Genomic DNA, 17,185 nt, shown 5'->3' with positions numbered 1-17,185 from the left:
GTTAACATGTGTCAGTCTAATGACGTCCAGTAGGGAGCAGCACACGCTATGTTTTTATCTCTGAGGTCGTTCGTTTTGCTAGAGCGATAATTTTTACTCTGTGAAGTTCTTCTTCTGTTCTATGTGTGGCGGATACTAACAATGGCTGCCGCTATGTTTGGTGTGGCATTTTTATGCTTTAAATATTCATTTAATGTGTTCAAGCCTGGACCTTTCACGCTAACTGCTATTCGATTTTACCATTGATAATCACAGGTATGTGATAGTTTTGTTTATATTTAAATTTGGTGACGAGTCGTTCCCGAATGTTACAGTCGATGGCATACATCTTTCCGCTCCGTCGTACGATGTGCTTTGAATGAATGTGTTTGTGGTCTTGTAGTAATAATTGAAAAAGGGTCTCTGTGGTTTGATTTGGTGCACTGCGTGCTTTAATACTGCGTGATCCTCATGATGTACCCCTTGTATCGACCACAGAAGGTCCAATCCTAGTCGTACAAGGCGCGACATGCCATTGATGTGAATAAAGTAATGTTCAATTCTGACCATATGTGTAATTGCACGCCGCACGCAAACACTGGCGTACGTGAGACCCGCTGGTAATGACCGTGGAGTCATAGTTTATGGTTTGTATTTGACTACGAAATCTGAACGGCCGTTCGTGTTTTATCTTCCCGATACCCTCATTGTGTGCGCGTGAATGTGGTATGCATGTGAGCTTGGATGTGTGGGGGAGAAAAGGATGATATGACGATCGACCTGTTGTATTTGTCTTTCAAATTCTGCGCCTTGTTTGGTTTTCAGCGCAGAGCTATATATTTATTTATTATTCATGGCCGATGCTCAGCTTGAGTACCCGCCATGTTGGTTTCATATTTGCGCATGAGCGTACCTATTGTATTCTTTGGATCTGCCTTGGCTTTGATTGGTCCATGGAGGCTGTGCTCAGTCTCATTTGTCGTTATTCATATCTGCCTTTTGTTCTCCGGCACGGCTTATTGTTGTGCTGAGGCTTCTCATTGTTAGTTGCCCGTGTAATATGTGGTGCAGTGCCTTGGATATGTGAATCCTGGTAAAACGGGCGACCTGGTTGAATTGTTAACGATGGAAGGGAAGCTGCTGGTAATGTAATAATGATGTGTTGAGAGGCAGTGAGCATTTTAAATTACGTATCAATACCTTTGAAGAGTATTAGCTTGAGTTCACGCCATGTTTCAACTATGTGAAAAAGAACAAGGTATGTCCATGATTGTTACGATTAATTTCCTTATTTATTTTGTGAGATTTTCCTCTCTTGGATTAAATTTTTTCTCCCATATTTATTTAATAAATCCCCTGGTTTAAACCATTTCTTTTTTATTTCAAATAGATGTAGTCTTTCCCTTGTTACCTGATTACACGGGGGGTTTTTCAGCTCAGGGTTATGTCTGCGCCTTGCCCAGTCGGCACGATCCGGGCCTCAAATATTGTACGTCATGAATATTTCACTAAGGTGTCGTTTGAATAACTGATTTATGTAGTGATAAATAGGGTGGGTGTGGCTCAAGATAGTGGGCTCGAATCCCACTCTCGGCAGCCCTGCAGAGGGTTTTCCGTGGTTTCCCATTTTCACACAAGGCAAATGTTGGGGCTGTACCTTAAATAAGGCCACGGCCGCTTCCTCCCTACTCCTAGGCCTTTCCTATCCCATCGTCGCCTTAAAACCTATCCTTGCCGGTGCGAGGTAAAGCGACTAGCAAAAATAAAGTTCCAAAGCATCGTGCTCAGTCTCATTAAGTGATAATAGCCACTTATTGTCTCTTCTTCTTCTTCTTCTTCCTCATTTTCTTCTACCGCTTTTCGCACACATGCGGGGTCGCGGGTGCGAATTTGTCGCACATGTGTTTTACGGTCGGATGCCCTTCCTGACTCAACCCTATTGAGCCGTATCCTGACGGTCCATAAGAGACACTCAGATTATTATTTGCCATATTATATAACTTTATTGCAATAAATTTACGTCAGGCATGGTAAAAAGTAATGAATCGCAGGATAGCTAAGACCGGAAGTCTATGGAGACATCAAGTCGCTGGATATTGCTCGATACTTCCTCGGGGCCGTGAGAAAGGCTTAGCGTTACCAGAAGTTATCACATCTCGACATGTGTAGGAGATGTTGGATGAGAGAAATATTCAGCGAATTAGAACGCGTGGGTGTGACAAATATGGAGTCTGGATCGCGCGAAATCATAATCCCAGGTTAACAAACATGGACAATTCCATGAAGAAAATATGGCTGTAAAGGAATTAGTTTTGTTAGTCGACGGATTTCCACAGGTCGGAAAGTGAAATATAATCAGGAGTACGCTATAGAAATAATCTGAGTAAATTTGATGCCATTTGGAATGTGTTTTATGGTATGTTATAATTAATATTAAGTCAATATGAATGGCAAGCACGTTAATTGGCTGCTCTTTTAAACATGCGGGAATCCCATAGCTACAACGGCGTTAGCCACGCTTCCCTAGCGTCCCAAGCTTTGAAGAGCGTCACTCTGATCGTGGGAGCCGACGTGATGTGAACGTTGTTCGGTATTGCTCCGATACTTGTGCGTGAATGTTGCCACGTGTGTATATATATATATATATATATATATATATATATATATATATAAGTGTATGGTTTTATGACCGAAAAACAGTGATTTTAGTCGTGCAGTTTACTGAATTAACTGGTGCAGTGCTAAACTGCCGATTATATTATGGCACAAAGTTTACCACAGATAAATAGACGGTAATAATAGCCGCAGACTGGAAAGTGAAGAAGAGACGCTCAGCTATATTGCATTTCGTGTCGGTCGCGTTTCGCGAAGAACTTTCGAACCGTACCGTGAGCCGCTCTAAATAACTGCATATAGAAACCCTAATTGTTTAATTTCAAATGTGTTTGTTTGTCAGTGTGTTGGATTAGTTCACAGCTAACAAGGGTTTTGTTCGGCACGTGCAAAATCGAGCGGTCAAGAGACATTCACCTAAAGCTTTCTCTGTTGCAGTGTTCAGGAACTTTCATCAAGAAGATGGCACCGCACATGGAAGAAAGAAGATTGTTTCTATGTGTTAAAGCAGTGATCAACATGGAGTAACAACATACCCTAGCAAGGATGTCAGCCGTTGCCAATCCCCAGAGAGTCGTCCAAGATAAGGCGCATGTTTTTCTAGATGGCATGTTATATGAATTATGTTTAAAATGCTAGTGCATTTTAGTGTAGGGATTTTTCTTTAACGTAAATTTAGCCTGACGGCATGTGTTTATTTCACATTTGTAATGTTGTAAATACGGATAAGAGAGGAATGCATGATTTCTATATTTTTATTTTACTTTACAATTAGTTGGATGGGATAATGAGGGAGTTGTTAGGATTTATTTTGTTGTTACATTATGCATGATAATTAGCTTAGTATTATTCCGATTTTCGTGTAGATTAGTGATAGGAGGAATAGATTAACAAGATCATCCAAGTTCCAAGTAAAACACTTGCTACGTTGAGAGTAAATTCAATTTAATTTTAGTCATTTAGAAAGTTAGTAGGAGTTAGATTGCATGACGCATGGAATTTCAGAAGCTGACATGTGTGGATCTGCATCGCAACGTTACAAGGATCTTCCAATGTAGGGTGGAAGCTGTATCGCACAATGATTTGTATGGGAATCGAACCTGGATTCATAATGGGAAAGGCTGATGAGATTGTAAGAAATTTAAGAGGTTTTAATGCATGCGGATTTATGAAGTTGATTATGCAGGCTGATTTCATGCCTGATGAAGTGAAAAGAATGATGAGCAGTGAATATGTCCCTGCTATTGTATTCTGAGAGAATATTAATTATCAGAATTGACAGAAATTGATGCCAGACCAGTGAGTCTGATGTGTGTGATAAATTATTGTAGCATGCTAGTAAGAAGCACGATTATGAGTTCCGTGCAGTCGAGGAAATATGATATCGTCTTACAGGTTTACTTATCAGCCGTGTTTACATAGACCGCGTGAATGAGATGTTATTTCCGTGATACAATCTTGGCGAACAGCAACCAAGCCTCAGTGCAGTATTGAGTTCTAACATTTCCTTTCAGCCCACAGCACAACAGGAAATATGTGACGGATGAACGCGCTTTTGGGTGCGCAAATGCAGCAGAAAAATGCAACGTTGCCCATTGCTTTCCATAAGTTTAATAAAGGATAATAATATGTTTTCTCTTACAGGATGGTGTTTTGTGATATGTGATGTTGTTTGGATATGTTGTTTTGTTGTTTATTGGGGAACAGCCCGAGTGCTGAGTAATATTGATGGTCAATCTAGTTCTCACTAGATCTTTTGGTGAACCGCGTTTCACGTCAAGTCAGTGTAGTATGTAAGATTTCCTTTTCTTTATCCGATGTAGATATGTGAGATACTTTGCTTATTTTGTGTTCATTGTAAATATAGGTTAGGGAAAAGCCACTGGTATTTTTCATAATTCATATCGTGTCCATTGCGTCTTAATTTTCTTTTTATATTAATCTTCTTTTTATGTTAATTCTTGCGACGACTCTATAAATTAAAAACGGTATCAATGTGATACTTAATAACGTGCTACTCCATGCGAATCGAATACGTATTTGTATACGCATACGTATACTATTATATATAATGAACTTTGGACAATCAGATGAAGAAGAACATTTTTTTAAAAAAGTTCACAAGTATCAATGTTCCGCTTGAACTTTCATTTCATTTTTTTTAATAATTCACGTTTTAATGTCCAGTTCTTTTCAGTTTTTGAGATAATGTCATTATCATCTTTATTATTTGATTTTCTTGTTTTATGTTGGTATGATTCGGGGTTATTTTGTGAATAAACTCATCCTACCCCATATTATTATTTCTCATTCGAGTTATACCTCCATTTTCCTGTCATTTACTTATAATTAAGTGAGAAACTTCGACTTTTAGATTTGCCCATCGACAACCAACCCACTTCTCTGCCCAAACCTGAGTTAGTCGGATGTTTATACAGGAATGGAGGCATCGCCCTAGAGGGTTACTACCCCTGGGTACGGTACACTATTGCACTATTGCGTGTTCCTGAGGCGGTTGGTAGCTACTTATTGTCTCTGTACCAAAATTGTAGCAATATATTTTTCTTTGCTAACTTTGGTATCATTGCAGCCCGATTCGAAAAGAATGTCAATGATCTTAAGACAGTCGTTCTGTGAAATAATTGCATTAAAAATAATTTGTAATTTTACTGACTGTCCGGCCCCGCGGTGTAGGGGGTAACGCGTCCGCCTGTCACCCGGTAGCCCCAGGTTCGATTCCCGGCTGGGTCAGGGTTTTTTAATTGTAAATGATTAATATCTCTGGCCTGGGGACTGGGTGTTTGTGTCGTCCTTAACGTTCGTTTCCTCACATTCAACACACTACACTTCCTCCATTCCAATTTACACGCAGGTTCATATCACATGGTGCAAGTAGGGGCAAAAGATCTCTATAAGACGACGCCTCAAGCAAATAGCATTCTAAAACAATGTTGAAAAAGTAATTTGTAATTGTAACTGAGTAAAATAAGTCTCAGGTAACTGTAATTCCTGGACAGAGTCTTGGAAGAGTATATGATGAGGATAAATAAGTCATCATCATCATCATCATCTGTTTACCCTCCAGGTTCGGTTTTTCCCTCGGACTTAGCGAGGGATCCCACCTATACCGCCTCAAGGGCAGTGTCCTGGAGCTTCAGACTCTTGGTCGGGGGATACAACTGGGGAGTATGACCAGTACGTCGCCCAGGCGGCCTCACCTGCTATGCTGAACAGGGGCCTTGTGGAGGGATGGGAAGATTGGAAGGGATAGGCAAGGAAGAGGGAAGGAAGCGGCCGTGGCCTTAAGTTAGGTACCATCCCGGCATTCGCCTGGAGGAGAAGTGAGAAACCACGGAAAACCACTTCCAGGATGGCTGAGGTGGGAATCGCACCCACCTCTACTCAGTTGACCTCCCGAGGCTGAGTGGACCCCGTTCCAGCCCTCGTACCACTTTTCAAATTTCGTGGCAGAGCCGGGAATCGAACCCGGGCCTCCGGGGGTGGCAGCTAATCACGCTAACCACTACACCACAGAGGCGGCGGATAAATAAGTCCAAAACAAAATTAATGAATTGCAGTCGAACAAAGTCAGGTGATGCAAGAAATATTACATTAGGAGATGAAGTCTTAAAGGAATTAGATGAATATTGTTACTTGGCTAGTGAAATAACTAACGATGGCAGAGGTAAGGAGGACATAAAATTCAGACTAGCACAAGCAAGGAAGGCCTTCCGTAAGAAAAAAAAATTGCTCACTTAGAACATTGATATAGGAAGGTGTTGTTGAAGATTTACGTCTGAAGCGTGGCATTGTATGGAAGTGACACTTGGACAACTATCTCAGAAAGGAAGAGAATAGAAGCTTTTGAAATGTGGTGTGACATAAGAATTCTGAAGGTGAGATGGATAGATCGAATCACGAATGAAGAAATACTGAATCGAATTGGTGAAAGGGAATCGATTCGGCTAAGTTTGACGAGAAGAAGAGGTAGAATGATAGGACACATCGTAAGACACTCAGGACTTGTTCAGTTGGTTTTTGAGCGAATTGCAGGCGACAAGAACGGTAGGGGCATCCATATTAGAGCAGTTGTAAGATGCAGTAGTTATGTAGAAATGAAAATGGTTCGCACGGGATAGGGTGGTATGGAGAGCTGCATCAAAGCAGTCTATGGACTGATGACCCAAACAAGAACAACAACAATGGTAATTCAGTCCAGTTACTTTTTTCTTGTACTCTTCCCATCATTGTACCTCTGTATGTCTCTGTTTCTTTTAAACAGTTAGGTACTCTTTGGTCCGATGTGTGTACGGAATACTAACTTTCTTACCAACATTTCCTCTATAGGAGCAAAAGTATAATTCATTCACATTAAATAAGTACGTATTCGTGGATATATTTTTGTACTAACATTTCAGAAAATGTATGAACATATCTCTTATAAAAGTATGACAAAAGACAATATTAAGTGGGTACTGATGGCAAACATGTAAAAACAAATCCTCATCTACACGTTTACAGAATATATTTCGTGATGGACAGACTTGAAGAATGAAGAGATAATGATAACGTAAATATAAATACGTGAATTGACCCCTGTTTCAGTAACATTACCAAAATAGAAACATATACTAGTAGATCTACTCAGTGAAAGATAGTTTGGCTTAACTTTACAAAATTCAGAATAATGTAAAATTGATAAACAAATGTATTTTATGGAGTGCTCCCTAATTCATAACTTTTTAAATGTAGGTTGTAAATGAATGAAATGCACATGGACTCTAATAAGTAAAGAGGTACGAACTATTAAATAAAATATATGACACTAAGATGGCCTTTTCTTAATTTAAATAATCAATTTTTAGTAAATGTCCGCCTCTGTGGTGTACTAAGTGTGATTAGCTGCCACCCCCGGAGGCCCGGATTCGATTCCCGGCTCTGCCACAAAATTTGAAAAGTGGTACGAGGGATGGAACGGAGTCCACTCAACCTCGGGAGGTCAAATGAATAGAGATGGATTCGATTCCCACCTCAGCCATCCTGAGAGTGGTTTTCCGTGGTTTCCCACTTCTCCTCCAAGCAAATGCCGGGATGGTAGCTAACTTAAGGCCACGGCCGCTTCCTTCCCTCTTCCTTGTCTATCCCTTCCAAACTTTCCGTCCCCTCACAGGGCCCCTGTTCAGCATAGCCTGGGCGAGGTACTGGTCATTCTCCCCAGTTGTCTCCTCGAGCCAATGTCTCACGCTCCAGGACACTGCCCTTGAGGCGGTAAGGGTAGGATTCCTCGCTGAGTCCGAGGGTAAACAGATTAAGAAAGAAAGGATTTTTGGTAAACATTTGGAAATATTGTCATGTTAATAAAGCCGCTGGAAGATTTTCAAAAATGTATCGAGCCTGGAAACATTTTAATAATGATAGTAAAAAATATATGGGTTATCATGTTTAAACAAATGACAGAACTTTTTGTCTCGCACTGCACGCACTCGGTATAGCGCACACTATACGCTGTGAATATAACTTATAGACCTTGCCACTTAACCCGTTGAGTTGTAAGAACGGCTCAAAAAATGTTTAAAAACTTGTATATTGGATAAAACATATTTTATAACTTAAAATATAACGTTTGTATTTCCTTCTATAGTTTCCGTTTTTGGAAGCCGCCCCTACCCCTCGCTGAAAAATCCTAAAACCCCGAAAAAGGAATCATGGGTACGGCCTTGGCACAGGTACCTCAAATAAACCTAACGAACAGGAGGGAGTGGGCAGTATCTTACTCCAGAAAAAGATGTTTGTGCGAACAATCTTCGGTTTTATGGATGAATCCCATGTCATATCTGTCTTAAATCGTCTTTCCATAAACTTGATCTTAATATTAGATGAAGCTTTTGCATTTTGGGTCGATTACATAAAAGCTAATTTTGAGTGGAAACATTTTATTTATATTGTTAAAAGAAGGTACTGAAAACTGATCAAGACAGGTTGTCCAGCACAATTTTTAAACTAAATTGATGTCCGTAGGTAAGAAATCCTAGTACCCAGTATTCGGGAGGTAGTGGGTTCGAACCCCACTGTCGGCAGCCCTGAAGATGGTTTTCCGTAGTTTCCCATTTTCACACCCGGCTGTACCTTAATTAAGGCCACGGCCACTTCCTTCCACTCCTAGCCCCTTCCTCTCCCATCGTCGCCATAAGACCTATCTGAGTCGGTGCGACGTAAAGCAACTTGTAAAAATTGGTAAAAAATCCGAGAGAATTGAATGTCAAATTGATGATACAACGCTGCAACAGGTAGATAATTTCAATTATTTAGGATGTGTGTTCTCCCAGGATGGTAATATAGTAAGTGAGATCGAATCAAGTTGTCGTAAAGCTAATGCAGTGAGCTCGCAGTTGCGATCAACACTATTCTGTAAGAAGGGAGTCAGTTCCCGGACCAAATTATCTTTATATCGGTCTGTTTTCAGTCCGACTTTGCTTTACAGGAGCGAAAGCTGGGTGGACTCAGGATGTCTTATTCATAAGTTAGAAGTAACAGACATGAAATTAGCGAGAATGATTGCTGGTACAAACAGGTAGGAACAATGGCAGGGGGGTATTCGGAATGAGGAGATAAAGGCTAATTTAGGAATGAACTCGATGGATGTAGCTGTACGCATAAACCGGCTTCGGTGGTGGGGTCATGTGAGGCGAATGGAGGAGGATAGGTTACCTAGGACAATAATGGACTCAGTTATGGAGAGTAAGAGAAGTAGAGGGAGACCAAGACGACGATGGTTAGACTAAGTTTCTAACGATTTAAAGATACTAGGTATAGAACTACATGAGGCCACAGCACTAGTTGCAAATAGAGTATTGTGGCGACATTTAGTAAATTCACAGAGGCTTGCAGACTGAACGCTGAAAGGCATAACGGTCTATAATGATGTAGGTATGTATGCAGTTGTTGCCATACTTTCGAAAGTTCAGTTTTAAATGGGAGAATAAAGTCTTGAAGGTATATTCATATTTTTCTAATTTTGCTCTTCTTACAGAAGACTGAAGAAGTACTTTCATTCGTTGATGTACAGCGGCAAGAACAAGCCAGCTGTAGGTAGACAGACAGTGCACTTCTTAACATGAACCAGAGGCTAATCGAACTTTATTGCATATAAGGACTGTTAATGTAATGTTGTGAAGATCAGTCATAAATTTGTCAGTGTAATAATTTCGTGTGGTTATTGTTAACCTGGTGCAGCCCGTGTGAGGCAGACCCTCCAAGGAAGGTGGGTAGCATCAGAAAACTGTATGTTAATTTCGTGGGGTACGTGCTGTGCGCGGTACGTGAGTTGCAGGAATGTTCGTGTCAATGGAATTAACCATTTAAGATTGAAGTACTAGATCTCACCGGGAATTGAACCCGAGACCCTCTGAACTAAAGGCCACTATGCTGACCATTCAACCAAGGAGCCGGATACTTTGTTAGTAAAACATGTAAACTTTTTTAAATGCTAACACAGAATTACAAAATAATTCTACTACTGGCTCTGTTGTCAGCGATAATGGACAGACAGAGAGCATAGAAGTAGAATCATGATCATTATTTGGGTCATTCGCTATAAACGTTTCTTCTACAAATCCACCAGAATCAAAATCAAAACTTGTCAAATGCTTCCTGAATTCTGCAGTTCAATCATTTAAAGTGGTTTGATTTCTCAAATGGAAACTTCTTCCTATAGAATGTCAGATTTATATTTAAAACGTCCCCAAGTGGTTTCATTTTTAAAATGAAAACCTCTTCCTTATTTTTTTTGCTAGTTGTTTTACGTCGCACCGACACAGATAGGTCTTATGGCGACGATGGGACAGGAAAGGGCTAGGAGTGGGAAGGAAGCGACGGTGGCCTTAATTAAGGTACAGCCCCAGCATTTGCCTGGTATGAAAATAGGAAACCACGGAAAACCATTTTCAAGACTGCCGACAGTGGGGTTCGAACCTACTATCTCCCGAATACTGGATACTGGCCGCACTTAAACGACTGCAGCTATCGAGCTCGGTAAACCTCTTCCTTAGAATGTCAGTTGTAGATTTATAACATCCCCATACCTTCTATGGCTTAACACTGAATCTGATTCAAAAATAGTTGGGATGTTTGATGAATATCTGCCAGTCTGAGTGGCTCAGACGTTAGAGCCCAAAATCGTGGGTTCGATTCCGGCTCAGTCCGTTGGTATGTGAAGGTGCTTAAATAAAACAGTCTCGTACCCGTAGATCTACTGGTACATAAAAGAACTCCAGCGTGACAAAATTCTGTGTGTTCGAAAACTGTTAAAATAGTTAGTGGGTTGACATATTAATAACATTAATTATTGATGAATACTTTGTTGTGGAACATTTAGATAAAATAGGGAAGCTGAAGGTTGAAGGAAGATGCGTCTAACATTCTTAACTTAGTTAAGTTTAGCGTGATTTTATCCAGTTGGGAACGTGTTTTCACACAAGTATGGGAAGTGGACTGATATCTGGAATAAGCGCTACTCTATATTAATAAAGCCAAATTACTAATTTCTGTGAATTACTAAACGAATTATTATTAAGCAACAATTGTGTACAATACATGCCCATGTATAACTGTGTAGTGTACTTAGAGATTTCATTATTTTTGAAGTTACTAAACTTTAAAATTGAGTGTTTTATAGTGCGTGAAAAGTAATTTGCCAGAAACAGAATTTGTATCGATTTCTTTCAGCAAAAGATGCATATTTCATGAGATACACATTTCCTTTACTTACTATAACATTTTGTATCTGAGAGGTAAACTACTTCCTCCCCGCCTCAGAGACAGTATTCCCGTTTTAGGGGCCGACCACACAGTGTCACGAGAGAACATCTCTCTCTATCAATCCCTAAAGATTTGTGGGGTATGTTAGATGAGACCACAAGAATGAACTAGTTACCACTACTTACTTGGTACGCCGACTCGTAACTGCTCCGGATCTCGGCAGCTTCATCACCTCGCACTGACGTGCTGTCTTCTTATCAAGCGAAAGACAAGGTCACTGATAACTGTGAAGAACAAAATTAACAAATCACTCAGTAAATATTGTCTCGAAAAGCTGAGAAGAAATATAAGGCAGAGTGAATTAAATCTTTAAAAATGTAGTCGAGCACTCTCAACGAAAAGGACTGGAGAGCCAGAGTTCAAAGTTTCGGTTCCAGGCTACGGCGGCTTATTGTTTCTCTGGGGTATACTCACGCACACTTCGCAAAAATACTGGAATAGTAAATTATTTCAATTTACGGAACAACAATAATCTAATTTTAAGAACCATATAGTTATAACTGAACATATTATTAAAAGCAGAGATGTTGTTGATGTTGTTACCGTCTAAGAACAATCTGTGGTAATTAGCTTCATATACAGTACTTGTACGTCTATAGAGCATCTCTGGACTTAAAAAGGAGAATTCGAAATATGAGATTATTCCGCTAAATAACAACACAGGTTCTTAGAACATTGGAAACTAAATGAAGGAAACTTCCGAAACGGTGTGAAATTAGTCTAATGTGAAGGAAGAGTAGGCCTACAAATTTTGAAAATGCATTGTAAATGTAATTCATTTTTTTTTAAATAGACCTTTCAAATTTCTTAGGATATCAAACAGGTTTTAAACTGCCTAAGTCAATAAAAGGCCACTTTTATCAGATCAGTGTTGGTGCTGGATGTTCTCACGTCTACATCTCGTATGTCTCGAAATTTAGAAGTTACCTTCCTATTTGTAAGACAGCCTTGACTATACGGTATGCTAGGTAAGCATACCTGTGGGATGCAAGGTCATGGAGACGTGCATCAAAGATTTTTGGAGACCTGCAATTCAAGCAATGACAGTGTGTACCAGAGGCGCGGTGGGGGTAGTGGGAGAGGGTTACTGGGGGTTAGAATCACCCTCCCCCATGGAATGTTTACAAAAATAAAATAAACAGAAACTGACAATAATTTATAAACTAAACGAACATTCAGAGACATAATTGTAAAACAAACTACCTGTTGAATCTATTTTCTAAGAAGCCTCGAAAATTGGATTTTAGATTTTAAACTTAACATACCATTCGCTGTAAAACTGTTGACCTTGATCGTATTGTTCTTGTTCTGTATTTCACTGTGAGATTTTGTAGTGTACTGCAGTCTGAAAATCAACATAATTCACTTGCATTAGTGTCCTTATAAGGACAGTCTTGCATGCGCGCACCGTACACGCACCTTCATTATGTTATATCAGTATTTTGTAACCCCCCAGTCGGCCGATCCCGGCTACGCTACTGGTGTATGATATTATTTCAAACACACATTTATCGTTTGTTTTGATGCCCGATGCAGTAATTGCGATTGTAACATTATAATATCAAACATGTTCTTTTAGCAACCCTCCTACAGGGTAACGTCCTTTCTGATGATGATGGTGATGATGATGATGATGCTTATTGTTTAAAGGGACCTATCATCTAGGTCATTGGACCCTAAGGGTAAGAAATGAGACGAAATGTAATGACAATTTAAAAGCCCAAAAGCATCCACTGACCAGAATTCAAAACGTGATGACGAAGAATGAATGGCTGAATATGAATTTAAAACAATCAGTGGATCCGACCCGCAATGCTCCACATTCCCATAACTATCGTAAAACAATAGTATTACTGACCAAGGGACTGCTGCTAAAGCGCAATCCTGAATCGATGAAGCTTGTTCTCTAAAGGGGTCCAAAATCCAGGTCATCGGCCCCTCATAATGGTACTTATCGCTAGAAAGTAGAACCATGGTATTTGTCATGTTGCGGTACTAATCAAAAGTAGCGTAGACTCGCGGTATTACACACATTGTGGTACTACTCACAGGTAATATAATACGCACGTGTAACGCAGACCTATGGTGTTTTTCACATAGGTGTACTAATCACAGGGACTCGTACTACCCCGTGGTGTTCCTCACATATTGGGTACTAATCATAGGCAACGCAGACCCACGGTGTTGGTCATATAGTGGTGCTAATCACAGGCAACGCCCAGACCCGTGGTGTTTCTCACATAATGGTACTAATTACAGGCAACGTAAGCCCGTGGTGTTCCGCATATAGCAGTACTAATTACGGATACTGTAAATCCCACCCTAATTCACACTCTATTGATACTAATCACAAACCTATTGTGTACCTAACATAGTGGTACTACTCACAAGTAAAGGCCACCCATGGTGTTCCCCGCACGATGGTACTAATTACCATGGGTTCGAATCCCACTGTCGGCAGCCCTGAAGATGGTTTTCCGTGGTTACCCATTTTTACACCGGGCAAATGCTTGGGCTGTACCCTAATTAAGGCCACGGCCGCTTCCTTCCAACTCCTACCGAGCTCGATAGCTGCGGTCGCTTAAGTGCGACCAGTATCCAGTATTCGGGAGATAGTGGGTTCGAACCCCACTGTCGGCAGCCCTGAAGATCGTTTTCCGTGGTTTCCCATTTTCACACCAGGCAAATGCTGGGGCTGTACCTTCATTAAGGCCACGGCCGCTTCCTTCCCACTCCTAGCCCTTTCCTGTCCCATCGTCACCATAAGACCTATCTGTGTCGGTGCGACGTAAAGCCACTAGCAAAAAAGTACTAATTACAAGTAGTCTTATGGTTCTTGGTCGCGCCTTTTAGTCGCCTCTTACGACAAGGCAGGGGATACCGTGGGTGTATTCTTCGTCTGCGTCCCGCACCCACAGGGGGTTGTGTTTTTGGTCCGCGAGAGCTATTTCATTTCCCTCAAGTCCGCCGGCAAGCCGGTTAGGTCCCCCCTGTTCGCCACCTGGAACGCGCCACGTGGGAGTATCACCTCTCCCCCTGCTTCGCCGGCGTAGTAGGTTCGTGGAACGTCCTTTCTCAGGCCAAAGATATTTCTAGAGGTGATTTGAATTCTACTCTGCTCGGTGATCAGACAATGCCATCGTACCTGTCGGTGGTTCGGGTAAATGGAGACAAACAATCTGAATCGCGGCAGTAAACTCCCCATTCCTTTCGGCGTCTCCATTGCACGGATCGAATACTGTGTCAAGTACCAGCAGTTATCGGAACAGAGGAATGGCAAATAAGGAAGCAAGCAAATTAACTCCTCACTCCTCCCTAGACCGTCAGACCACCATGCTGACGTCTGCTCACTGCCCGCTTCGGTGACAAAACATATTCCAAGTATCGGGACCGGTAACCTTTCTACAGGTAGGTCCAAGGGATGGAGGAGGAGGGGGCGGAGGGCTGCTGTCGAACTCACTGAGTAGAATCTACCATTTTATTTCTGAATCATATTGTATTTGTTAATAACTGTGCAATTCAACTACACTAAATATGGATTTTACAGGTTACCTAAAAAAAAGAAATGTTTGTTCCATCACATGCTATAGCCTACCAGTTAAAGTGTTACGAACTGCTACATTTACGCCATACAACCATTAATTAGCACACTGTTTGGTACAAACATACTTTCTGTAAGTAGCACATCTTCGTTTGCCTTTGAAAGAGATTTGTACTTGAATTTCTTGCTTTTCACTTCCTCCACAAATTCATGACAACGATCTCTTCCTTCATGTGGCTCTTCATGCTCTTCACACTTTTGACTGACCTTTTCTCCAGCACAGTACGTTTTGTGTTGTTTTCTGTTTTTGTAAACCAACCACATTTTTCGCTGTTTGATTTACTTGGTTAAAAGTGAGTTCCTCTCCCAGTGAAAGTAAAATCAAGCATCTTTTTTGTTTCTCTTGTGGTGAAAACAGGTAGGATTACACAGGACATAGAGAGTGAATGCATTGAGAGCTGCTGTACATTGTAACGTAAAGAGCAATGATAAAGGCCAACGACGTGCCCTCTTATTAGAAATTATCTATAAGCCATTTGGTCATTTTTTTTACAATTTATTTTACGTCGCACCGACACAGATAGGTCTTCTGGCGACGATGGGATAGTAAAAGTTTAGGAGTGGGGAGGAAGTGACCGTGGCCTTAATTAAGGTACAGCCCCATCATTTGCCTGGTAATAATAATTTTGTGTGGCTATTTTAGCCGAATGCAGCCCTTGGAAGGCAGACCCTCCGATGAGGGTGGGCGGCATCTGCCATATGTAGGTAACTGCGTGTTATTGTGATGGAGGATAGTGTTATGTGTGGTGTGTGAGTAGCAGGGATGTTGGGGACAGCACAAACGCCCAGCCCCCGGGCCATTGGAATTAACCAATTAAGGTTAAAATCTCCGACCCAGCCGGGAATCGAACCCGGGACCCTCTGAACCGAAGGCCAGTACGCTGACCATTCAGCCAACGAGTCGGACATTTGCCTGGTGTGAAAATGGGAAAGCATCTTCAGAGCTGACGACAGCGGGGCTCGAACCTACTATCTCCCGGATTCAAACTCACAGCTGCGCGCCTCTAACCGCACGGCCAACTCGCCCGGTTTGGTCATTTGTATCCATCCCACCCTTTGTATACCTATAATTGTAGTGGAGGTCAGTGTGGGACGTTTTCATATTACTTTGGTGTCCTCATGTTGCGTTGAGAGACGTAATAAATTTCTGCCTGGATTTTTCTTTGTAGTGTACGACACTAAGGTCACAGGTGGTTTTCCAGTTTTGCGGTCGGCAAATACAAATTTTGATGAACACAATTCCCTCCTCTGTGTTCTCTTCAGTTCTTCAGGAATATGTTTTCGATTCTGTTGCAATGTTCCATCTAAAATAGGCCAGCTAAGAGTCTCTGCTACCGAGCTCGATAGCTGCAGTCGCTTAAGTTCGGCCAGTATCCAGTAATCGGGAGATAGTGGGTTCGAGTCCCACTGTCGGCAGCCCTGAAGATGGTTTTCCGTGGTTTCCCATTTTCACACCGGGCAAATGCTGGGGCTGTACCATAATTAAGGCCACGGCCGCTTCCTTCCAACTCCTAGGCCTTTCCTATCCCATCGTCGCCATAAGACCTATCTGTGTCGGTGCGACGTAAAACAAATAGCAAAAAAAAGAAAAAGAGTCTCTGCTAAGTCCACAGAGGTATATTATCGAACTGTAGTCACATTTCTGGATGTGTTTTTATAGGCTTAACCAGTCTCTTTACTACTCCAGCAGCAGAGCCTGCTGTATTGGATGTGGTAAAATTTTTACCACAGTAGACTATACCTCTGAGATGAAAACACATGTTGTAGCCTATGTGTATCACTCAGCATACGGAGAAGGATACCGTATTTTCCTGGTCTGTCCGTCACGAACACTTTGAAGGAGCACAGGCTTCGAAACAATGAGGACATCTCATCAATTGTAGTATATGGACTAAGATCAATAAATTTCCGGAAATTAGCATTTATCAACTCAAAAAGCGCTCTGATTGAAGCAAGTTTGTAATTTTGTCTCCTGTCATCAAACCTAATACACTGTTAAATACTTTCCGTTACGACTAAAAAGCAATGAACACAGTCATCTCTGCTGTGCAGTCCAGCTCAAAATTCATTTATTCCGGTATCATATGTTCCACCCATTGTTAGAAGCTCTCCTATAAACGCACGCAATTCTGGTATTATCAACTCCTCTATGTCTTTAGCTCTGGATTCTTCATT

The 17,185-nt window shown here is 41.3% G+C and overlaps 1 protein-coding gene across 1 annotated transcript in view; it reads right to left on the bottom strand.

The window, feature by feature from the left end:
- Positions 1-11,604, bottom strand: part of LOC136863277 (D-beta-hydroxybutyrate dehydrogenase, mitochondrial) — a 137,326-nt gene extending 125,722 nt beyond the window's left edge. The window contains exon 1 of the mRNA XM_067139662.2: positions 11,535-11,604. The gene's annotated coding sequence lies outside the window, so the exon portion shown is untranslated. The remainder of the gene's footprint in view (positions 1-11,534) is intronic.
- Between the last annotated feature and the right edge of the window lie 5,581 nt (positions 11,605-17,185).

The sequence above is a fragment of the Anabrus simplex genome, chromosome 2 (assembly GCF_040414725.1).
Source record: "Anabrus simplex isolate iqAnaSimp1 chromosome 2, ASM4041472v1, whole genome shotgun sequence".
NCBI classification, from domain to species: Eukaryota; Metazoa; Arthropoda; class Insecta; order Orthoptera; family Tettigoniidae; genus Anabrus; species Anabrus simplex.
The sequence above is the reverse complement of the archived record's forward strand: the minus strand, read 5'-3'. Positions and strand labels throughout refer to the sequence as shown.